Here is a 25,434-nt window from a genome sequence, read left to right on the forward strand (position 1 = left end):
TTCTGAGGACAGAATTTATTTTCATAATGTCACATTGATGAATTCCTGGTTTTAAAAAAGATACTAAAGTTACATATAATTTCTAAAAAAACAAAAGACAAAAACAAGTTTCAGAATTAATTGAATAGTATATTGAACCTGAATAGCTTCAAAAATATTTTTTTTCCGTATTTCAAAGTAGGTTAAATGTTACTGTTTTACTGTCAGGCGCAACATAGAAGTAAGTTATTCTATACTAAGGATATATTCTATCGTGTCTCATATTTCTTTTTTAAATGTACTGCCTTAGGAAGATTTTTTTTTAACTGCAGAACTGGAAAACTACTATATTGTTCTGTACCTTTTCAATAGGTCCCAGTAAATAGTGTCTCTCCCCCCCTTCTTTTCTTTATCTAACTAGGCTGAAAGTTATATTATCTCTTTTCTACTTTTTTGTAAAACAGGCAATTAAAGTCCATCAAATATTACTGTTAGAAAAAGAAATAATAGTGACAGACCTGACAGCAGCATTAAAACTCTGTCTTGTTTGTACTCCTATTGTCAAATTCAACATGGAGAGAAATGATTTCTGATCAATTAGATTCCAAACTTCATCTCCCATGGGACAAAGTTGCAGCAACAAAAACCAGAAAAGAATTTCAGACTCTTTTTAGTCAAGTGAGGCAATGTTATGAACTAAAGATTTTTCACCTGAACCTTAGTTTGTTTAGAAGTAATAGGAGAAATGGACCATAGAAGAATCATAACATTTCATTTCATAGAAAAAGAGACATCCCCCATTTCTCCTTCTATCTTTTTTTAAAAAAGACTACATAGCAAAAATATGGGATATAGTATGATGAAGAGACCATTCATCTTTTGGTTACTAAAATATTGTAATAATGGATTTCATTTAGCTTAGGATGGGGAAGGGAGTGTTGCTATTTTCACTGCTCAAACTAAGGGATAATAGCAACCTCTTCCAATGCTTAAGCATCTAGTTCAGGGGTGTCAAACTTGCATCGTCACAGTGGCGTCACATGACGTATCATGATTTTTTCCCCTTCGCTAAAGCGAGCATGGGCGTGGCCAGCACGTAACACATCCGGCCCGCAGGCTGGGAGTTTGACACCCCTGATCTAGTTGATGGTCCACACACCAGCAACTACAATTTACATTTGTAAGATGTGTTTAAAGATATTACTATTTCACAGAGTGGGGTATGGGATTTTGAAATTCGATTTCCTGAAATTTTAAAAGGAATTAAATGTCAATTCTGCCTATCAAGGAGTAAGTATTTGCTGACAGAGGATCATCCTTCTGTCAGGGTGAGGTTGGAGAAGGCAGTAATTTAACAGGCCATAAGTTTTTTAAATTTACACATCAAGCCAAAGGATCAATGGCTCATTACATGTAATATGTGGAGATATCTAAAACACGAATATAAATATTAATCCTAGGATTATATCTTAATTGGAAAATTGTAATTCTTTGTACAATTTCTGTATTATACTGACATCCTGATGCTGGACAATGCTTAGTTTTGCAACACTAAATTAAAAGGATTAATTTGAAATTTTAACCATTGAATTATTTATTTATTTATGCTTCTTATTTATTTATTATTAAATTTGTTTGACACCCATTTCACCACAAGACAACTCTGCATGGCATAAAACATTAAAAATAATAAACATACAAATAATTGTTTCTAATAACAATTATTTGTATCATACTTTTTATATTTTATACTATACTTTTTATACTTTACTGTATTTTAAGGGTTTTTTAAAGTTCTCCTTGTGTAGAATTCAAGAAAACTTTCTCACTTCGGTCTCCTAAAGACTTTGTACATTTATTGATAAAATGATATAAAGATATCCATCTTCCACAAATATATCTTTATTGTGAACTTTTCTCATTCAAATTTCTTATATGCTATCTTCACATATGATACTAATCATGAATATAGGTTTCTCCACTATTAAGATACTGCATTTTTATTTTATAGAGGATTTTTTTTCCTGGTTATTGAACTGTCTGTACAGAATTATGTGTAGGTGTAAACTGTACTTCCTTATAACCAAATACCTATGATTTCAATTATTGCAGCCTTCTACCTTGTTTCCTGGTTTTGCCTTACTTAGCTTAATCACTCCTGACTCATTAATTTGGAATCAATTAGTGTGCATCATAATTTGTATCTGTTTAGCTAGTTCTCAATTCCACTTTTTAAATACATAATACTAGCCATCAGTAACTATTAAAAACAATAATACTTTTTCTTCTTGAGTCCTAATTTGCTATGTTAATTTGTATATTTTTATTAGCAAGGAAAACCTCTTATGTAAATGTCTTAACAGATTTTCATTTTGCACAATTATATTTTTGCATAGGGCAACTGTAAATAATTCATGAATTTCCTTCTTGCAGAATTATTTTTAGTCTATGCAATAATATAACATGGAAGAATTGTTAAAGAGGTGATATATAATTTATGATTTGTAATTTTCATAATACGTACTTGCAATAGTTCCCAAAACATTTGTATTTTTAAAAAGAGCATTCATTCTAAGTTGTACCAGCAGTGTCTACCTCCATTCCAGGGTCCCACAAGATATTCCAGAAATCTCTATGGACATAGTTCTGCTCCTAGAATTCCAGGCATTTCTTCCAGCAAAATATCTTGCCAAATAAACACAATATTTTGGCACAAACCCATATTCTTAATCTATGATCAAGTGTCAGGGGGTTACCATTAAAAATATATTTGTTATATCTGTTCAGTGTATTGGATCATATTATTTTCCAGTCCTTTTTGTGAAATTTCAATTCCTAGCATTTAGGAAACAACGTTTTGGTACTTGGAGACAAAATATAGATAGTCCTTGACTTACAACCATTCATTTAAAAACCATTTGAAGTTACAAAAGCACTGAAAAAGGGACTTATAAGTGTGATCATTTTTAACACTTATGATCATGGCAGCATCCCTATGGTCATGTGATCAAAATTCGGCCACTTGGCAACTGGCATGTATTTATGACGATAACAGTGTCCTGAGGTCATGTGATCACCTTTTGCAACTTTCTGACAAGCGAAGTCAACAGGGGAAACCAGATTCACTTAACAACTGTGTTACTAAACTAACAACTGCGGTGATTCACTTAACAACTGTGACAAGATACCTCATAAAATGGGGCAAAACTCACTTAACAAATGTCTTGCTTAGCAATGGGTTCAGTTGTGGTTGTAAGTGGAGGACTACCTATATTATGATTCCCCATAGACTAGCCATCTGTCTATTTTTCTTTTCTGAATGTCCAAGCAGATTTCTATTTCATGAAAACAGAAGACTGTCTCCCCCATTTTCAACACCTACCATCTTATAGAGGGAGTGAAGAGGCCCATTCTCTTGCTGTCTTTCTGTCTCAATTGGCCTCTTCTGACCTCAATTGGCCAATTCATAAATCAGTGGTTTTCAATGGAAAGGAAAAGCTCTTGAGGCTGGCAATGGCACACGACCTAATCTTAAAGTTTCACAACATATGGTAAAGTCTGGATCCAGTTGATCCAAGACCACCCTAGAATACCCCAAGTTGTGATCTATCATCTGCTACTCTCCTAGTAGTAGATCCTTCCAAAGTCCTTTGGCTCTGGTGCATATCTCACTAGTGCAGCTCTTCTCAAACTCCATCTTTCCTTTGCCATTATTCTGGAAAAATAAAAGCTGTCTTATTTGTTTGTTTGTTGTTTGATTTAGATTTCACACTCTCTGATGATTCACAGTATTGCTTATACTGTTTCCTTTTTTTGTAAAAAAACATGTCTTGTTTTATTCAGTTTTAATCTCCTGTTCTTAGGTTTTTCTCCTGGAATTTTTAAATTTGATTTATATGCCGCCCTTCTCCGGAGACTCAGGGCGGTTTACAATGCGTTAAGCAATAGGCTTCATACTTTTGTATATTTTTACAAAGTCAGCTTATTGCCCCCACAAACTGGGTCCTCAATTTACCCACCTTAGAAAGGATGGAAGGCTGAGTCGATCTTGAGCCTGGCAAGATTCCAACTTACTAATTGCAGACAGCTGGAGTTAAATTACATTAGTCTGCATTGATCAGAATTGATATGGAAATACTTTTAATGATGAGTAGTAAGAAACATGAATAGTCCTGTTTCTCACCCTTATATTCTATGGTATAAGTAGATTCCTTGAACACCTAAAGAGTGATATTCATATGCTGACAACTATCCAAAGCACCTGAAAGCAGAACAAGAAGCAGTGGATGGAAAATAATCAAGGAGAAAACCAACTTGAAATAAGGTGAAATGTCCTGATAGATAGAACAAATAAACAGTGGAACACCTTGCCTTCAGAAGTTATAGGTCACTGGAAGTTTTTAAGAAGAGATTGGAGGTTTTTAAGAAGAGATTGGACAACCATTTGCCTGTAATAGTACAGGATTTTCTACTTAACAGAGGATTGGACTAGAACACCTCCAAGGTCCTCTTCAACTCCGTTATTCTTTAATTCCTACAAATACCAATGCCCTCTTAGATGTGTAAATTTGATATATCGAGCAGAAATGTTCTTTACAGAAAGGATTGTCTGGAATGCACCATGGATATCCATTGCATGTGTATAGAAGATATTTTCCCTCACTTCTCAGCATATGTTTAGTTCAGTAAACTTATTAATCAACTTCTAAGAAATGAGTTAAGTTGTTGAAACACTCACAGCCTTTGTTCTATGTCAATTTTCTTGCCTTTGCTGACATACGGCTACAAGGCATGACAGATCAAAGTAATTAAAGTTCCAATCATTTACCTTTCTGTGTTCGGTGTCAAGTCAGCTAGCCTTCATCCTCTGTACCGAGTAGTTTAATATATTTTTTTACATATCATTGCTGTGCTGTTTGCTCGGCTGTAGTTAAGAATCTGACAGCCTTTCCATTATATACTATGGAAATGAACATTTTGTATTCCCTCCAGACTACAATTCCATAAGTCCCAGTTTGCAAGAATGCTTTGTTTATATGAATTTCTTTTAAAACAATTCTGCAGGCTGAACCCATGCAGAAACAACCCAAATGTGTTATAGGAAACGGTATAGAAAACTTATTGTGTTTTTTTTTTTTTAATGACTACAAATAGTATAATTTTGTAAGGCCTTTTCAGATTGAGGGCTTTTTTTGTTGGTTTAGACTCAAGGTATTTCTTCAGAAGGGTTATCTTCAAATGTCCCCCCCCGCAAATGTACTTGCTGTAGAGTAGAATACTTTTGAGTCCTCACTCTATTCAGTAAAAGCCATAGTAGTGCAGTGGTTAGAATGCAGTATTGCAGACTAACTCTGCCCACTGCCAGGAGTTCGATCCTGAGTTTGATCCACTCAGAGTTGACTCAGCCTTCCACCCTTCTCAGGTCAGTAAAACAAAGACCTAGATTGTTGGAGGCAATGTGTTAACTCTGTAAATATCTCAGAGAGTGTGGTAAAGCATAGTGGAGCAGTATATACTGTAAGTCTAAATGCTATTGCTATAGAAATATCCCTGCTGCTTTGGCCTGCTGTACAACACCGTAGAGGTCATCCTCAATGTACAACCATAATTGAGCATGGAATTACCATCATAAGATGTCATGTGGAAGACCACATGACCACACCTAATTTTGTGACTTTTTCCACAGTAGTCATTAATCAAATGCCACAGTTGTTAAGTGAACTCTGTGGTTGTTAAATAAACATTACAGTACTTAAATAAATCCATTATATGGATTTATTTATATATTTTTTGGCCATTTTTTTTTTGCCAGAACCAAAAAGTAAATGCCTAAAATTGGGAAAAAAAATATACAGAAAATTTATTTGAGTAGAATGAGCTCAGGTTTTCTGGATATTTATCTGTTGAATGTAATGAAACTTGCCTTTCTGAAGGTTCTTAATATCAAACAACCAATTAACAAGCCATTTCCAGAAGAAATTAAGAGAGAAAGTGGGTAAACCCAATGTCTCTTTGAAGGCTCTGAACTGTGATATAGGTGAGATTACTTTCTTCCATTTCCCAGAGTTCTGAAATCTGCTAGAGACTGAGCAATTCTGGTCTTTTTCTTGACCTAGAGAGACATTGGGGAGCCAATGCATTCACCAGCTCCTCTTTCTGCTGCACTTGTCAGCTCCACTCTCTCAGTCAGCCACTGCTTCCCTGGGACTCTCAATAAAGGAAGCATTCCTATAATAAGGAGAAGGAAGATAGAAATTAAAGCCAGAAATCTTGGGTCTAGGAAACAAACCCACTCCCATTTAATGACTGTGTTCCATTTCAATTACAAAATGGTTTAGAAACACAGAGAGGGAGAGATAAAATATGGGAATATATATGTGTGAGTATGTTTGTTTGTGTGTGTCCATATATTACACTCATCACCTACATGGTGATGATGTTATCCATTCAGTCATCTGGCTCTTGGCAATCCTATGGGCCAGGTCTCTCCACATTTTCCAATCCTGCGGTACTTCTTCGAGTTGTTCTATGCACTGGCTAATGTCAGCTTTGATGGTGTCCAGTCACCATGTTCTTTGACCTCCTGGTTTCCTTTTACCACTATCTCTTCTAAACATAATTGCTTTCTCCAGTGACTTCCCTGTATGACATCACCTCATAACTACTTTAATTACTTTATCCCAGAGTTGGCAATGTCCATGATGCCACTATATGGGGCCTATAGACCTCCAAATATATTAAAAATTCTTGAAACTTCAAAAAGAGAAACCATGACTATTTTATTTTTAAACAATTCCCTTTGAGGGATGGGTTTGGATATATATCTGTACCAGAACATTGTATAAAATCGTGTGATGGTGTCTAAAACCTGAAATGTTTGTAGTTCTCTTTTAGAATTCCATGAAGCTAGGTGGACATCTATAAGGACCCTTTAATTTTAACTCACCTTTTTTTGGGAGACAGTTCCAAATGTTAAATATAAATTGTGTTGCAGTGGTTAACAACAAAAAAAAAAAAAAGGAAGAAAGCAAAAGTCAAGCTGTGTAAATACATCATAGTTTGAGGGAGGATAGCATTTTGGATCTCCTAATTTGGTCAGTGAGAACCAGTTTGGTGTAGAGGTTAAAGGAACTGGACTAGAAATTGAGAGACCATTAGTTCTAATCCTGACTTGGACATTGAGTTATTTGGATGAGTTTGCACCAGTTACTCTTTTTCTCAGGCCTAGTGTCAGCTGCCACCTTACCTTGCTTGTGTTTCACTAACATGCAGTGACAATCTGCCATGAACTCTGAGGAAGGTGGATTGGAAGGAGTATGCTTGGTGGGAAATGAAAGTAACTATTGTATCATCCTGTGTGACACTGCCTCAAGGTCAGCTAGTTGGGAAAAGAAGGCAGCTGCATACTAACCTATGCTTGAACTGACCGGTCTGAAAACATCTTGCTTGAACCTGATTGGTCATGGGGAAGTCAGTGATGGGAGGCAGTTAAGTGGGGGAAAAGTTGAACTTAAGGATTTTGGTGCACAAGTCTCAGTTCTGGTTATGCATTACTGTACTACACTTGACTTCTAATAAAACTATACTTTTCTCAGAAATTGGAGCCAAGGATCATTTCTATTTAGAGGTTTAAATGGAGGCAGGTCTGATACCTAGGAAGAAAACCAGAGCAAACCATTTCTGAAAATGTTGCCAATAAAACCACATGGAGTGGTCCAACAATCAATACGAATCAAAACTGATTCAAAAATACACACAGAGAGAATTAGCCTGCAGCCTCAGTTGCAATGAAAGATGCAATCCATGTTGAAGTAAGATCCAACTGGCAGTCAGCTTCTAGGAAAGGACCACCATGCTAAAGGCAGCAAAAGTTTTGTGCCAGCTCTAATTTATTTCATATTTATTAATAAATTCAGGAACAGAATGTGTGGGATTTCGCTGAAATGAAGTATCTGTTTTTATTATTTTTCTCAATGTTTTGTTCATTACTACAATATATTTCTAATCAAGACAAAATGCAGATAGACTTACCCTGCAGGAAAGTTACAATACAAATCTTCTTGATATTAGAAGACCTTTTAGTAAAACAAAAGAGATTTGTCATGTTTTTGAAAAACCTAGCCTAATCTAACAATCAGAACAGAAAGGAATTCTTGCTATGGCCAGTTAGAAGTTTAAAATAAAGAAGAAAAGCTTCTGCTACCATTTTCTATGGATTTCCAGAATTTTTTTAAAAAAGTCCATTCTGGAATTTTTAGAAGTGCCAACTGCATTTGAAAAGTACTCCTGCTTGTTTCTAACATCCATCATCTGCTCACTGGAGGTGGATGTGGGCTCTTGTAAAAATTCTGCATTTGCATCTTTTACTTATTAGGTTGTTATCTCCTGGATGTATCTGAACAGTTAATGCAGTTCAAGGTGTGTCATGAAATTGCAGATTATTTTTTCACAGACAAGAAATAATGGATGGAAACTGAGACAGAGATTCAACCTAGAAATAAGGAGAAATTTTCTTACAGTGAAAACAATCAACCAATAGAACATCTTGCATTCAGAATTTTTGGGTGTTTCATCACCGGAGGCTTTCGAGAAGAGACTGGACAGCAACCTCTCAAAAATGGTCTCCTGCTTGAGCAGGGGGTTAGACTAGACGACCTACAAGGTTCCTTCCAACTCTGCTATTCTATTCTATTCTATTCTATTCTATTCTATTCTATTCTATTCTATTCTATTCTATTCTATTCTATTCTATTCTATTCTTTCTTCCTGAATCAGGTCATGCCTGTACAGAATCTCATTGCTCTTAATTCTGCCCTGGTTCTCATAAATGCTTGAAGTGTATAGATGCTAGTATAGAGATGCTAGTAAAGAGTCACATAGAGGACCACTGAAGGAAAACAAAGCAAACCCAATCAAACGTAAGTAAAAGCCTTCATTAAGGATAACCTCATAGTGATAAGAGTGGCAAAATATGTATGCTGTTGAAGAGCTGAGGTGGTGCAGTGGTTAGAGTGCAGTACTGCAGGCTACTTCAGCTGACTGCTAGCTGCAGTTTGGCAGTTCAAATCTCACCGGCTCAAGGTTGACTCAGCCTTCCATCCTTCCGAATTGGGTAAAATGAGTACCCAGATTGTTGAGGACATTATGCTGACTCTGTAAACTGATTAGAGAGGGCTGTAAAAAGCACTATGAAGCAGTATATATAAGTCTAAGTGCTATTGTTATTGCTTTTACCTGGTTCCTCCCTAGATAGGAATAAATGTGATGAACGTCTACATAGTCTCACAAGGTACCATGTATGTACTGCATATTATTATTATTTTGACTTTAAATTTGATTTCAGCTATCATTTCATAAAATATTGTCCCTCTTGTATTCTATTTGGTATGTTGTTGGTAAGAAATAAATGTTCTTACATTATTCTCTTATTTTCTCCATTATCCACCTCCTTAGGGGTTATATAATCTTGTATTCTTCTGCCTTTTCCTGAAACATATTTATTTATTTAGTTTTTTTGATGTATTGCTGTGTCCTTTTTCTTCTCCCCCCCCCTAAAATCTTAAAAAGAACTTTGTTTTCCTGGGTTATTATTGTAATTGTTTAATAAATTACATATTCTTTTTCATCTCCTTTGTTTGGTAAGGTACCGTATATAAACCAAATCTCTAGGCCACAATCTTGTTTGATGTTTGTCGACACAGAGCTGTTAGCTTGTAAACTTTTCCCCTAAAGTTTTACACTATTCAATGGGTATTTTATCTGAACTTGGTGCTTTTCTATCTGACTTGATTTATTACCTCTTTTTACCTCATTTTCTAGTAGAGTTAGCCTCTGAATATATTCTCTTTCTAAAAAATGTTTCTGTCATTCTACAATCCCATTTGGAAAGTCTGCAGTATAGTCTTTCTAGCTTTCTTTAGCTTCCTCGGCTCTTATGCTCTTCCATGATTGCTTTTGAAAAATCTTACCTTGGCTGTAAATTTTCCTCCAATTTCTCTGACCTTAAAAACACTTTTCATTTTCCTTTTCTTATTATTTTCCTCTACCACTGACATTCTTGATTGAGAATGCTTTCCTTGTCTTTTGTTGCTTGACAATGAAAATCTGCCCAAGGCTTTCATCTTCTATATTTTTCTGGCAATCATTACAACATCTAAAAATCATTCATTTTTTTTCCCTTTTTGAAATTTTGGGATTCCCCCTCCCCCTTTTCATTTTCCTAATCTCCCTTATTTCTTCCCATTATATCCCAGATTCTATTTGACATAAGCTAAGTCTGCTTAAGTATATTTTGATCTTATCTTCTGAATGCATGTCTTTCAGGTTTAATCTTGCTACAACAAATACAGAGAGTATCTTCTTTAAATTTGAAAGTTTAACCCCTATTTACCACTAATAATTAGACACGATTTGTATCTGGAGTTGTATCGGTTGATTGGGTTGCACTTCTGTCTTCTGAAATATAATATAAAGTTAATTTGATTTTAGTGTGATCTATCCAGTGATATTCCGGTATAGTAATTGTATTTATGTTGTTGACACAACTATAGGCAATAAATAAAAAAGTCTTGATCTAGGTTAGAGTGAGTTGTAATTGGTTTAATGATTGATAGAACTTTTGGCAAATATGAAGGCAGGTAGAAAGCCAGTTGAGCAGGCACAAAAATGCTCCAGGATTTATTCAAGGAATCAAGTTCTCACCTGACAGTGGCACAAATTCCAGCCTAAGGTCATAGCTGGAAGATACAAGTGGAAGGACTAGAATCTGGATTGCCAAATAGAGTAGGTTCATGAAAGTAGAGTGCAGAGAGGCAAGAATAGCTGTGAAAGGCAAAATCAAATGTTAGAGAGTTGTATAACCTGATCTGGATCAGTGGTGGGTTGTCCCCAGTTCGGACTGGTTCGCAAGAACAGGTAGTAAAACCGGCGGGAGGCTCCGCCCACTGACCCAGACATCATCATAGATGATCTGTGCATTCTCAGAAGAGCGTGTGTGGGCGCAATGAGAACCGGTAGTAAAGGTAAGTAGAACCCACCCCTGATCTGGATGTTATAGGTTTGAGTCAAATAGCAGAGTCAGAAGGATAGAGGATCTCTCTAATGGAGAGTTGCTTCCAAAGGGAGTCAGTCTCGGGCAAATGAAGTTGTGAAAAACAGATGTTGGTGTCACTCAATAAGAGATGTGGATGTCATTACTTTTTCAAAAATCAAACAGATCATCTTTGTTCTAGTCTCCAAAGCTGCCAATATATCTTGAGGCTAGGTACCCTGTCAAGCTCGTTATCATCTAAGACCACCCTTACCTTCATGACGATTAATTGCTGATCAACCTCAGTTGATTGATTACCTGATAATTGATAAAAACTGATGCATTATCTGCTGTAGATGTTAAGGCACAAGGCTACAAACCAGGACAAGTTAAGTTTTATTTCTACTTCAGGTGCAAAGCCAGTCACTCTGTTTCAGCTTTAGGAAGGAGGTGATGGCAAGCTATGAATGGATGGATGGATGGATGGATGGATGGATGGATGGATGGATAGGTAGGTAGATCTGTCTGTCTGTCTGTCTGTCTAGACAGACAGACAGACAGACAGACAGACAGACGGACGGACGGACGGACGGACAGACAGACAGACAGACCAACCATTTGTCTGAAATGCTATAGGATTTCCTGCCTATTCTATTCTGTTCTGTTCTGTTCTGTTCATACATACCTATAAACACCTATAAGAGGCATCACTGGAAGTCAAAACTGATTTGAAGGCACACATTTATTTTTCAGATAAACTCATTACATAAAAATCTACTAGATGTACATGTGACTAATCAATAAATAGTTCACTTTTTTTTTTTTTGAAAAGTCTATGTAGGTGAAATAGCTCTTAAATTGGGATGGAATCTTATACTTTGTGATACAGTTGATAAAGCAGAAATGTATAGGCCAATCCTGTGCATAATTAAATTAACAGAGTTCTACCCCCAAATTAGAGTGCAGCGTTAAATCATTGTACAATAAAGCACACTTCCCATACAGAATGCTCTCCATCCATCACTGCACAACCTCTCCAAACCCCATCAACATAGCTAATACTCCAAATAGTGAGAAGTTTAATCCAACAAAACAAGTACAGTATGAGTTGTGCTGTTTTCTGAGAAGTTTCTGTTTTGTGTTAGGTTGGTTTCTCATAAGCTGTTTTGCTTTTCAAAACTTCATTTGTGAGGGAGTAAATTATTCCAATCTCCCTTTACTAGACATGACTACTGTTTCACTTCCACCACACACGTATTTCCAGCACACCAGATAATAAGCAACCTTCTGTAGAACTTTCAATTCTGGCCTTCAAAAATCTAGATGATCACCTAATGTCAGCAAAGAGATACAATTATTGCTGTTGCCTGGATTGGAGTTAGACTTTTCTGCACCTTGTTGCTGACATTAAGTGATCATCCAGATTTTTTAAGGCTCTGCTCTTTATGCTTCTTGAAAAAGAAGCCATTTCCAAGGAAACATTAAACTAGTCTATGAAGTTTACTAGCTGGACACCCGTGCTTCACTACAAAACGATGTGCTCGGGCTTGATAAATTGACACTTGCAGCCTGAAACTTAATGTAGAATGTGTAATTGCATAGCATCAGAGTGTGTTAATATAATGCAACTGGCAGTTGGAACAGAGGGGGAGGGGGAGTAGAATGTCCCAGCCTGCAGCATCCATCGGTATTCATCTGGCTAGCATCCTTTCAGTGTGTGTGAGAGATGAGAGGTGTTTGGAAACTCAAACAGTATTTGCTGTGTGAGCAAGAAGGAGACAGGAAGGAGGCTGGGCATGGCTTAGCTCAACTGTTCTGTAGTAAAGATGCTTGCTACTATGAAAGTAAAACTGAAAGTGAAACTCCTCTGCTTGTGTTTTGCATTTGGAACGGATTTCTTTTCAGGTGGAGGGGGGGAGGAGAACTCCTTAGCATCAGAGCATGGAACAGATTTCTTTTCAGGTGGGAAGGGGGAGAACAACTCCTTAGCATCAGAGCATGTTATAATAATATAGAAAATACTAATCCTCTGATGGTCATTTTGAAAAATCCTTTCTTAGTGATCACCTAGAAGCCAAGAGGAACATACGTGGCAAATTTCAAGTTTGTAGGCTTTACGGTTCTGGAGATTTGTGATTAATGCATGAGTGGTTTTCGCTTTTATATATACAGATTTCGTATCACCTGGCTCCAAACCCTGGTGACCATTTAGGAGAAACTTGCCTCCCATTCCTTGACTGATATTCTTGGTAAAAGCAATAAAAATAATAAGAAATTAATGCAAAATGAAGTAAAAGATGTAAGGAGATGTTTAGCTATTATATTGGCCACAATCCAGTCAAAGTTGACATGTAATGTACATACTGTGGAATAAACTTGAATAGTATCAGTTTATATTATAATTATATTAGAACCAGAGAGATCTATATTCATGTCCACACTTAAGCCCTGAAGCCCTGAAGAGACTTAGAGACAGTCACTATCGCTTAACTTAGCCTACCCCATAGATTTTTTAAATAAAAATAAATGGCAATCTCTTGGTTTTCTAGAAATAAAGTGGAATATTAACATTTTAAAAATACAACAATTAAAGTAGAAATAGTTGAGATTATTGTTACCTGCAACACAGTAAACTATGCTTGAAATTTTTAAGCCTTTACTACTTATAATATCTGTTTACAAAAATACCTGAGGAAAAATATTCTCTGCACAGCAATTGTATCTTTGTCCCAGCCTTTATACATTGAGGTTTAAAAAAAACAGTGGTGGGATTCAACCAGTTCATACCTATTTGGGAGAACTGTTTGTTAACTTTCTGAGCACTTTGGAGAACCGGTTGTTGGAAGAAATCGCCTTTTGTTTTTTTATACTTTACAGGGCTAATCCTATAAGGAAGGCAGGAAGGAAACTTTCTGGTGTTGTTTCTAGCCTAATCTTTATTGCCCTGCTTACAGAAACTGCCTCTCCAGTAACCCACATTACATTGTAACAGCTAAAGGTTCTTGGCAGTACGCCCAAACTTACTGTCGCCTGAGCTACTCCAGAGTTTTGTTTTTCTTTGCTGGTACTTTGCTTTGCTTTATTAGGGGCTTGACTTTCTTAAAGGGGAAGGGTTGTTTTAAGCTTTTTACACTGCTGTTGGGAGGAAATATTCCCCTGTTAGAGTTCTTTCAGCCGGGATGCAATGATCAGCGCTTTGAAGAAATAATTGAATAATGAAGCACAGCTGCCAGAAAGAAGCTTTTAATGAACCAAGATGAGTGACATTCAGCAAGGCTTCTTGGCTGGCTAGCTAGAAAGATTGACATTCAAATGTGAGTTTATATACTCTTTCTGAGTTTTGGTCTAAAACTGATTTTTGGTGAAGTTTAATTCTGTGTTTATTGATGGGATAAATTTCCCTATTCAGCTTTGTTTGGAAGGAAAAAGGTTAATCTTTGTTCCTGAAAAGAAGCAGGGTTGAACAATCTGGCTAGTTCCTGTGTCTATTTGTTCTGGTAATTGGTTTAACAAGCAACAGCTACAGTGTTTGCTTTTTTGCTACATTCTAGAACTAATTGCATTCTTTGTAGTTAGCCTTTGTAGTTATATCAAGCTTTTACACTTGAGCTTGCCTGGGGTCTGAGCTCTGGCAATAATCCAGACAAGGTTTGTGTTTTAGTTTTAAAAGGATTTAAAATGTTGTGGTTTAATTATTTGTATTGTGTTTGAATTTTTTCCTGCCTCATGGTTTCTTTTTCTATCTGGGGAGGGGGTCTTCCTTCACTGCTTTAGTGGTTCCTGGCACTGTCCTTTTGGGATGAGCTTCCAAGAGGCAGGATGCAAGCTTGGCACTGATTTTTTTACTGCCTTTCTGGGAGCATGTGATCTTTCCTTAAATCTGGATGATTTCCTTAGGATATCTTGTGAGGTGAGTGAGACCAGCTGATATCTTTAAATGCTGTAAATGAATCTACGGATTGCTTCTCCTGGATGTGAAAGGGTGCTTTGTCAGTTCACTGAGCACAGGAGTCTCTTGTCTATGGGGATTCTTCAGTCATTCAGGTCATGGCTGTCCCAAAGGTGCTTTTTTTCAAGAGGCAACTTGACTTTCTTGGTTTCCAGAAAGTCCAGTTGCCTCTTGAAAAAGCATCTTTGGTGCTTTTGCATTACTTTAGAGTGGCCAAGGCACATGATTGCTCACTGATAGCAGGATTTTTTTAAAAAAGGAAGTAGGGATGTGGATCCTCCAATTCGTTTTAGTTTTCTCTCATGATAATAAGGCTTAGTAACATGGCACCAGGCTTGAAGTTTATTTAGAGATCTGTGGCATGTACTAATACTAACTCTCGAGAGCTTAAATGACCTCTCTGATAAAGGGTTTCACTTTATGAGCAAGAGTTGGCTGCTGATAGTTATCATTGCATTTTAACTATTTTAATTCCTTAAGGTGCTCTGGCACCCTGCCTAATTTGTAACTCCGGCTTGCAGGTATTTCTAATCTAATGATTGGTATGTAGAGCAGCTTTTTGCAAACAAAGCTTTTTGTATTTTCGTACATTTGTGTTGACTCACAACAGTTCATTTGGTGACTATTCAAAGTTACAATGGCACTGAAAAAAGTGACTTATGACCTTTTTCACAGTTACGACCATTGCAGCATCCCCATGATCATGAGAGGCCGGGTGAGGCAAAGCGCCCCTCAATGTGAGTGACATCGAGTTGGCCATGCCCACCCAGTCATATGACCACCAGCCACACCTATTCAGCTGGTCATTAGGGCAGAGAACCAGTTGTTAAATTATTTGAATCCCACCGCTGAAAAAAAACCACAATCTAATTTAGCAACAGATATTCTCCCATGCAGAATTGTCTTTCTTAAAATTAAAGATCTGGTATCAATACATAGTAAGAAATCTACTGATTTTTGCCCCTGAATTTTACTAGTTCTAAAAATATTAAATTATTATTATTTTCCTGAATGAAAACACACAGCCAACCTTTAAACCAATTCCTGAAATGCGGAAGGATCTCACGATATGGGTATATCAGGAAGTCCCTCAGGTAAGGTGACCAGACGTCCCGCTTTTGGCGGGACAGTCCCGCTTTTGAGCAATTTGTCCCGCGTCCCGCGGCGTTTTAAAAAAGTCCCGATTTTTCATTCTGCTCCTGACTCCCGGCTGCCTCCTGAATCCCCGCTGATGGCTAGAGGGAAAAAAAAGTCTTTAAACTCTTGCCGCGGGGCTTCAAAGGGCCGACCTACAGCTGATCAGTGTTAAAAAAAAATGAATAGACCCATGTCTGCAAAAATAGAAAAAACAGCCCCTGTTAACAGCTTCCGCTAGGTTAATTAGCTGCAAAAAGCTGCAAAAAGTTCCTGGAGCAGATTCCCCCCCCCAGCTATACTGAAAACAAAGGCGAAAGCGAAACTAAACCTGCAAGGTGACAAAATGAGGCAGAGAGAGATTTCTTTCTTTTTCTTTTTCTTTTTCCTCACCAAAAAAGGTAGGTACAAAACTGCAAACAATGGGAAATTTTGGGCAAAAGAGGAGAGTTTAAGATTTTAAAACACAAAAGAAAAAAAGCTCTATTTAACTAGGGAATTGTAATAATTGAGATACTATTAATAATTGTATATTGTGTTGAAAGCAGAAATGGTTAAGTTGTGGTTTGGAGGAATATATGGGGGAAATTATTTGGTTTATTATTATTGGTAAATATAATTAATTGATTTGTAAAAAATTGGATTGCATGGAAATAATTGGAATATTCATGTTCATATTGATTAATATACAAAAAAGATAGTTATATAACTAATTGATTTATATTAAAATGTTGAATTTGTATTAAACAACTGTATTACATAATTACATAATTAACCAATGTGAGGATGGATATAAAAATAGATGACAATGGGAAGGGGTATAATATAGAATAGAAAGGAAAAATTGAATTTGATTAAGATTAGAGATGAGGATGAAGGGTAATATTGTTTTTTTAAAAAAATAGATGAGGAATAAATATGGCAAAAAGGAAATATAGAAATTGTAAATTTAATTGAAATGACTAAACGCTGTTTAAATTTGTGAACCAGCCAAATATTCTGTTCAAAGAAAATACATTGTATGTTTGTATGTGTGTTTCTAATTATTGCTATTTATTCATATTTGTTCTCTTTTATTCTTTAAAGTTTAACAATTCATTCTTAATCTTAATATCTTTATATTTGCTTGGGGTTGGCTTTCTTCCCTTTCATCTTTTTTATTGTACAGCAATCTTTCTCCTCAAACCTACCACCACTCTCTTTTCTTTCCTTCTTACTTTCTCTTCCCCCCACCCTCTTTTTCTCCTCCCTACTTCCTCTTCCTTTCTCCTTCTCCTCCTCTCTTCCTCCCTCTCTTACCCTCACTCCTACTCTAATTTCCATTCCTTCATCCCTCTCTATTGCTGTATCCTTTTATGCATATGGACTACTCAGAGGGCTGAAAAAGTTATTTTTGACTGGTCCTCACACTTTTGACCAGTCCTTGAACTTATGACTGTCCTCACATTTTACATTTTTGCCCTATCTTGTCACCATGTTGAAGAGAAGCAGTTGTGAAATGAGTGACATGGTTGTTAAGAATGCTGCATGGGCATAAATGTGAGGATGGTCATAAGTGTGAGGACCAGTCAAAAGTGCGAGGACCTGTCAGAAATGACTTTTTTCAGCCCTCTGGTTAATCCTTTTGTGCATATGGACTACTCAGAGGGCTGAAAAAGTTATTTTAACTGGTCCTCACACTTTTGACCAGTCCTCGAACTTACGACTGTCCTCACATTTTACATTTTTGCCCTACCTTGTCACCATGGTGAAGAGAAGCAGTTGTGAAATGAGTGACATGGTTGTTAAGAATACTGCACGGGCATAAATGTGAGGATGGTCATAAGTGTGAGGACCAGTCAAAAGTGTGAGGACCTGTCAGAAATGACTTTTCAGCCCTCTGAGTAGTCCCTATACACATAGCCATGGCCACCCGGTCACATGACCAGCTAGCCACGCCCACCCAGTCACATGGCCTCCAAGCCACACCCACACAATAAGTCACGCCCACAATGGTGTCCTTCTTACCAATGTTAAAATCTGTTCACCTTACCCTATACACATAGCCATGGCCACCCGGTCACATGACCAGCTAGCCACGCCCACCCAGTCACATGACCAGATAGCCACGCCCACCCAGTCACATGACCAGATAGCCACGCCCACAAAATAAGCCACGCCCACAATGTCCCTCTTTACCAATGTTAAAATCTGGTCACCTTACCCTCAGGACATGTGGCATTGGAGCAATACATAATCATTTTCACCTGCCTTCAGTTTTCCCACAGAGTTCCTTACTGGTAAAGAATGCTCAGCTTTCCCTGTGAAGGTTCTCAGAAATTTGATCTAGTCTAACCCATGAAGAGGGTGAAAAATTACCTTCCTTTTGAGAGTGAAGAATTATCTTCAGGATTCTCCCTGGATGTTATTTAGCAGCCTTAACCAGTGCAGAATAATGGGTATCTGGTAGTTTTCTTCATATTATGTCCCCCCACCCTCCAACAAAAAATCTGCAGCCCATTTACTTTTTAATTCCCAATTGGATTTATTTTCAAATCCACTAAAGCTTGAGGTTCACATATCTGAAGATATACAATAATTCTCATGCCAGCTTGTCCATATCTAGAGTATTGCTTAAGCTCTTTGCATGTATACATGTGGAATACATATGTCATAAAGGATTGAAGTCTTCAAATGATTTTAAAAGATGCATGTTTCACAATAAAGTAGAACAATAAGAAATATATCTATCAAGATAATGTAGTTCTTTTGTACTGAGCTATAACTGTACACATTCCACAAGAACAGGACACTGTTATGCATGTCTGCTTAAAAACAAGCCTAAATGAATTCCATGGAACTTATCTGAGTTAAGTGATCATAAGGACTGCAGCCTTAATCAAGGTTCTTTCCAAAACCACAGATATGTAAATACAGTACCTGCTTTCAACAAAATAAGTATTTCAGGCTTGTCTTAAATTCTTTTTCTTTTCTTTTTTCAACAGCTGCAATGTTTTAAACCAGAGACTGCAAACTTTCAGTAATGGGTGGAGTAAGCCTGCATATTAAAATCTCTCTCCCCCCCCCCACCCATGTTTAAATATAAGATTATGGTAGAAATCAACATTCTCAAGAAATAAAGTCATGCCTATGTCATATTTACAGAATGAATATTCCATTTGAAAGTATCACAAGATGAAAAATTATAATTATGTTAGCATCATAGCTGCCTCCTCCTCCTCCTCCTCCTCCTCTGAAGGAAAATGCTATTATATGAAATGCTATTACATTGATTCAAGCGACTCAATAAATGGAATTTTTTGTATTTTCTAGTGAACATCTTGTAAATTTAGAAATATTGATACTTGGCAAGGTATAATTATATTTAATCACAAGGAAAAGTGAAAATGGGGAATAAAACACTATTCATATATAATTGTGTATGAATTCAGAGTTGCAGGCATTCAAAATGTGTAGTAAGAAAACTTTGTACAGTTAAGAGAATAACCCTATTTCAGAAACTTCTAAATGCAATTACCTAAATCTTGCAAAGTGTGTATGTTATGTGCCTTTCACAGCCTGGCACCCTTCCAATAATTTGGGCTGTAATTCCCAGAATTCAGGGCCAGTAGTTGAACTATCTGGTAATTATGGGAATTGTATTCCATTATGTCTGAAAGCACCAGGAAAGCTACCTTACAGGACTATTAGATTCTTTCTTTCTTTTCCTTCCTTCCTTCCTTCCTTCCTTCCTTCCTTCCTTCCTTCCTTCCTTCCTTCCTTTTTTTCTTTCATAACTTCATTAAATTTTCAAAGAAATAAAAATTAACAAAGTAATAATTGAAATAGAAGAAAGAAAAAAAGGAAAAAGGAAGCAAAGCCAAAAGTGTATACAAAGGGAGAGAAAAATATACAAGGAAATGACTTCTGACTTTCTTTTATAGAAGGAATCAATATAGTCTTACTCTAAGTTTACTACATAATTTTCCTTTTTCCTCTTTATTTAGCATTTTTTTCTCATTAAGCCTATGTCATAATTTTATTTGTTTTCCCAGTTTCATGCAAAAAGTCCAAAAGGAGTTTCCAAAAAGCATTCAAATTAATCTATGCATGTTCTCTGATCAAACCTGTCAATTTTGCCATCTCAGCAAGTTCCATCAATTTCACCATCCATTCTTCCATTGTACGGTAGGTATTAACAATTCTTTCTATTGTTGTGCATTAAAAACATGTGCATTGCTGTTGCCATGTATAGAAAGAAAGTTCCATAGGTTTTTTTCCCCCATCATGTTTATTCATCAGTCCCAAAAGGAATATCTCTGGTTTCAATTGAATATTAGTTTTTAAGATTTCCAAATTAAGGTATGTATTGGAATCCATTTCATTTTTTAGGTTTTTTTACATATTCATCAAGCATGATAAAAAAAATCCCCACTTGTTGTTCACATTTCCAGCATACCTTTGTGGTATTGTTATACATTTTAGGCAGTTTTTTCTAGTGATAAATACCAACAGTACATCATTTTATAGAAATTCTCTTTAAGATTATAACATGTGAATGTCATATGTGAAAATTCATATATTCTCTCATTATTCCATGTATATATCATACCCAAAGTTTTTAGCCCATTTTATCATACATTCTTTCATCAGAGTCACCCACTCCTACATCCAGACTGAACAAGCTGAAAAATGCAATTTCAAATCAGGTAGACTTAAGCCTTCTTTTTCTTTAAACATGTTGTTACACCTTATGTTTAATCTGCCATATTTTACCTTGCCACCCCAATTTAGATATGTCATCCTTCCGCTGTTCAAATGGTGCATCGGTTGTCAAAGCAGTTATTGTTTGAAACAAAAATAACACACAAGGCAAAACACTAATTTTAATCACAGAAATTCTCACCAGCAATGCCAATTTAGTTCCCTCCCACCCCCATTGTGACAACATCCCGTTTTTTCAAAGGTTCTGATATTACTTGGACTCTTTATAGCAATTTCTGTATCTTTGCTTCATTTGAATCTAATGGGTTGGTAAGGTTTTTCATTCATACATGAAAACTATAATTACGATATGAGTTGTTTTGAATGCTTTAGACAGGCTCAGAAGAAATGTGAAACTAGCTTGAGAAATTAGACTTCCCTTTCTAAAACCATCTTCTGCCACAACTGTTATACTGAATTGATACTTCAAAGATTACTCAGCATGAAACCAGGCCAAAGTAAAGAACTGTCTTTTTGCAAAGTCAGATTGTTGATCTGTCCAGCTCGATACTATCTGCACTAAGAGGCGGCAGCAGCAGATTTATCAAGGTATCAGGCAGTGGTGAAATCCAACTTTTTTTACTACCAGTTCTGTGTGCGTCGCTTGGTGGGCATGGCAGGGGAAGGATACCGCAAAATCCCCATTCCTTCCCCACTCCTGGGGGAAGGATATTGCAAAATCTCCATTCCCACCCCACTCTGGGGCCAGCCAGAAGTGGTATTTGCCGGTTTTCCGAATTACTCAAAATTTCTGCTACTGGTTCTCCGGAACCTGTCAGAACCTGCTGGATTTAACCCCTGGTATCAGGTATATAACCTACAAACTTACACCCCCCTTAAATGTTTCTTATCCTGGCTTTCTAAGAATTTGAATGTTTCTTGCATAGTAAACTGCTTAAAGAGGGCTGTAAAGCACTATGAAGCGGTATATAAGTCTAAGTGCTACTGCTATCTTTGCAGAAATTTGGTAACATTTCTGTTGTACCAGATAAGCTATTTGCTTACACTGTGGCATTGAAATACCAAGAAATGGAAACATGTAAGCTTCAGCAAGTGTGGGATGCTTGTTATAATCTGGGAGATTCACGTCCGTGTTGATTTCTGCTTGTTCAACTCTTAGGTCTTGCCTCTTTCAAGACAATCTCTCTGTGGAACTGAGTTTTCAAAGCAAATACGTTGTGTGTGTCACTATTGGCCACACAGGTATGCCAATAGTGACACACAGAGAAACAACTTAAATATTGTAATCTTCACTGCTGACAGCCCTGCTGTAGAAATGACCTACAATCATCTGATCAAATTTCAGAATTACTTACAAGGTATAATCAAATATATTCTCATCTCTTATTTGAACAAATCATAGAGAAATTGAATACATTTTTTATGAATACGAGCAATGTGTTCTCTTCTCTGATAATTTTGACATTAAAATTCCATTTTAATAATCCCATCCTTCAGGCTTTGCAGACTCTTAAGGTATTAAAGCAAAAATTATCCTAAGCACTTAGATTATAATGTATTTAAAGATTAGACATTTCATGTTGAATATTAACCGCTCTACTTCCCAGAGGAAAAAGCCTATCTGGTTTATGTCTCTGTGCGCATGTGTGTGTGTGTATGTATAAATTAGCTATCCAAGATTCACACTACCTTCTGTTCCAAGTAGAAAGCAGAATTCTGATTTAAAAAACAAACAAACCACCATTTACTTTAAAAATTTTAAACCACTGCTGTTGATGTACTGTTTTACTTCTTCAGAACACCTTTGGATCTGATACATAAAATGACTTCAGTTGCATGAGTATTCAGGGAAGAGAAAAGGGATAGAATTTGCTGTTAGTACCACTGCCATAGTTGTAAGCAAGCATGAAAGCCAAAGTTTTGGTAGTACAGTGGTTTAATGCACCCTGTAATTAACACAGCTGCCTGCCTGCAATTTCTGCAGGTTCGAATCTTACCAGGCTCAAGGTTGACTCAGCCTTCCATCCTTTCTAAGGTAGGTTAAATGAGGACCCAGTTTGTGGGGGCAATAAGCTGACTTTGTATAAATATACAAAAGTATGAAGGCTATTGCTTAACGCATTGTAAGCCGCCCTGAGTCTCCGGAGAAGGGCGGCATATAAATCAAATTAAAAAAAAAAGTTTTCAATGGAAAAGTTTTTATTCCGTTTTAGGTTTCATTCTCATGTTAGAATCTCCGAGATTTAATGTAAGTAGAATCATTATCTCCCTTGCTAGTTTAAATTCCTTTGTGGTTCCATAGTTTAGCCCAGCGAATGCTTTTGGCACCAAATGCCAAAACGGGAGTGCACACACATATGCGGGGGGGACACCGGAAACCGGAAGAGCAGCTCCCCGGCGTGCATGCACAGGAGTGCCAGAAACCGGAAGAGCAGTTCCCCGGTGCACATGTGCGTATCGGGAAGCTGAGCTTCTGGTTTCCGGTGTGCACATGCATGCTGATCCCCTGGTCTTCCGGTTTCTGGTGTGCATGCATGCGAGAAGACCAGCTGGCCAGTGGGCATCAGAACCCGGAAGAGCAATGGGCAACAACTGGCATGCCTGGAGAGATGGCTCTGTGTGCAACTTCCGGTACGTGTGCCATAGGTTTGTCATCATGGGCTTAGCCTATATGCATGAGCACACACACACACACAGGCACACAGGCACACACAGAGATATTTCTAACAGCCTCTGATCCTCCAAGAGGACTTTTTGTTACTTTCAGGTTTCTGGAGACTCAGAATGAATAAAGGGATCCATTTTCCATTTTCCACAATCACCATGGAATGTAAGCAAAGCAAAATTTTACTTCTTAGACAGAACAAACCCTACCAAAACCCTAGCAGAAGGAAATCCAGAGTACTATCTATCTTCAACAAAAGGGATGAAGGGAGGTTCAATTGGCCTGGGGACAATAGGAGATAAAAAGAAGGCAATTGTGATAGATGGAAAGGTTTTAGAAGAAACAAGTTGCTAGATTCCAAATGCCCAAAGCCAAATGATCAAACATGAAATGTGGTTTTTAAATTTTTAATCTGGCCACACCCATTCCCTAAAAGACAAAGTAGTGCTGCTGTCCAGATGTCCCCACCCATGATGAATTTATATAATATTTGTAGTGCCAAGAACAATGCTGTAATGTTTCTAAAGTGTTAGACACTATGGTAAATCAACTAGATCTGTTTATAGGAAGTTTCTGTTTCTGTTAATAGTGTGGTTTTTTTGTATTCAGCTTTATTAAGATGCTCGGCTGTTGTATGCATTAGTTCTTCATAGCTCTTTTAAAACATTGAATTCGCTCATATGGCAAGACACATGGCTCCATATGCAATCCTTCATAATACTTGTCAAGGAGCCAATCTAACTTAAAACGGGCCTTTGAAAACTTCCTGAAATAGGTTAGGTGAGGCATCACCACTATGCCACAACTCTAAAATGCAGAATGGTCTTCTAGGTTTCTACAGTTCCACAGGAAATCTGCTTTGTACATAGCAAAATGACCTTGGAAAAACATTGGTGGAGATTTTTGGAAGACAGAGCTACCTTGATGGTCTGGGGGAGACCCCTACAACTGGTTTTAACCCCTACAACTGGTTTGAATGGTCCTACAGTCTTCCATGGAAATAATGACATCTTGGGGAGAGCTACTCTGCCATCTCTTGCCTTAAAATTCTAGCGATATCATAAAAATGCAGTATACATAACATGTATTGATCTGTTGTGGAACATTAGTGTACTCAGATCAATTTGCATTTTAAACATGAATCTAAAACAGTAAATGGTGGGAATCTATTTTAAAGCAAACAGTTTAAGTTTACTTTCAAAGAAGGGTTATGATGCATTTGCTTCAGAAGATAGAAGGAAGACAAACTTCAAAATTGCATTGGTTTCATTAGAATGGTTCCAAGAACTTAAAGGAATGAGATAAGCATCAATTAACACTTTCATAAGTATTATTCTTCTACACATCCATGAGGATAACAGTATTATTTCCTGGTGAAGTTTTATTTCCAGAGGAGCAACTCCTGTCCCGGGCCTTCCAGAGATCATTGACCAATGCGATCAATGCCGTTTCCGTGCTGTAACCCATTCTGAAGCCCGACTGGCACGGATCTAGATAGACAGCTTCATCCAAGAACCGAGGAAGCTGTCTCGCCACCACACTCTCAACAATCTTCGCCACGAAGCGGAGGTTGGAGACAGGACGATAATTAGCTAATACAGCCGGGTCCAGGAAAGGCTTCTTGGGGAGGGACCTCACCACCGCCTCTTTCACGGCGGATAGGAAGACGCCCTCACTCAATGAAGCATTGATAATCTCCTGAAACCAGCCTCATGTAACCTCCCGGGAGGCCAGCACCAACCAGGAGGGACACGGGTCCAATAAACATGTGGTAGCGTTAAGCCTCCCCAGAATCCTGTCCATGTCCTCAGGAGTCACAGGGTCAAACTCCTCCCAGATAACATTCTCAAGACTCACCTCCATCATCCCATCCGAGGCTACCCAGTTGGAGTCCAGGCCGCCCCGAATCTGAGTGATTTTATCATGCAGATATTGCACAAAATCATCAGCTCTACCCTGCAAGGGATCCTCCCT

At 37.3% G+C, this 25,434-nt stretch overlaps 1 long non-coding RNA gene across 1 annotated transcript in view; it reads left to right on the plus strand.

Annotated features, from left to right (window-relative positions):
- Positions 1–25,434, plus strand: part of LOC148116577 (uncharacterized) — a 62,996-nt gene that overhangs the window by 20,998 nt on the left and 16,564 nt on the right. Inside the window, exon 2 of the long non-coding RNA XR_015731119.1 lies at positions 20,126–20,258. This is a non-coding gene — a long non-coding RNA (uncharacterized LOC148116577). The remainder of the gene's footprint in view (positions 1–20,125; positions 20,259–25,434) is intronic.

This window comes from Pantherophis guttatus, chromosome 1 (assembly GCF_059756535.1).
Source record: "Pantherophis guttatus breed Tessera chromosome 1, ASM5975653v1, whole genome shotgun sequence".
Lineage (NCBI taxonomy): Eukaryota > Metazoa > Chordata > Lepidosauria > Squamata > Colubridae > Pantherophis > Pantherophis guttatus.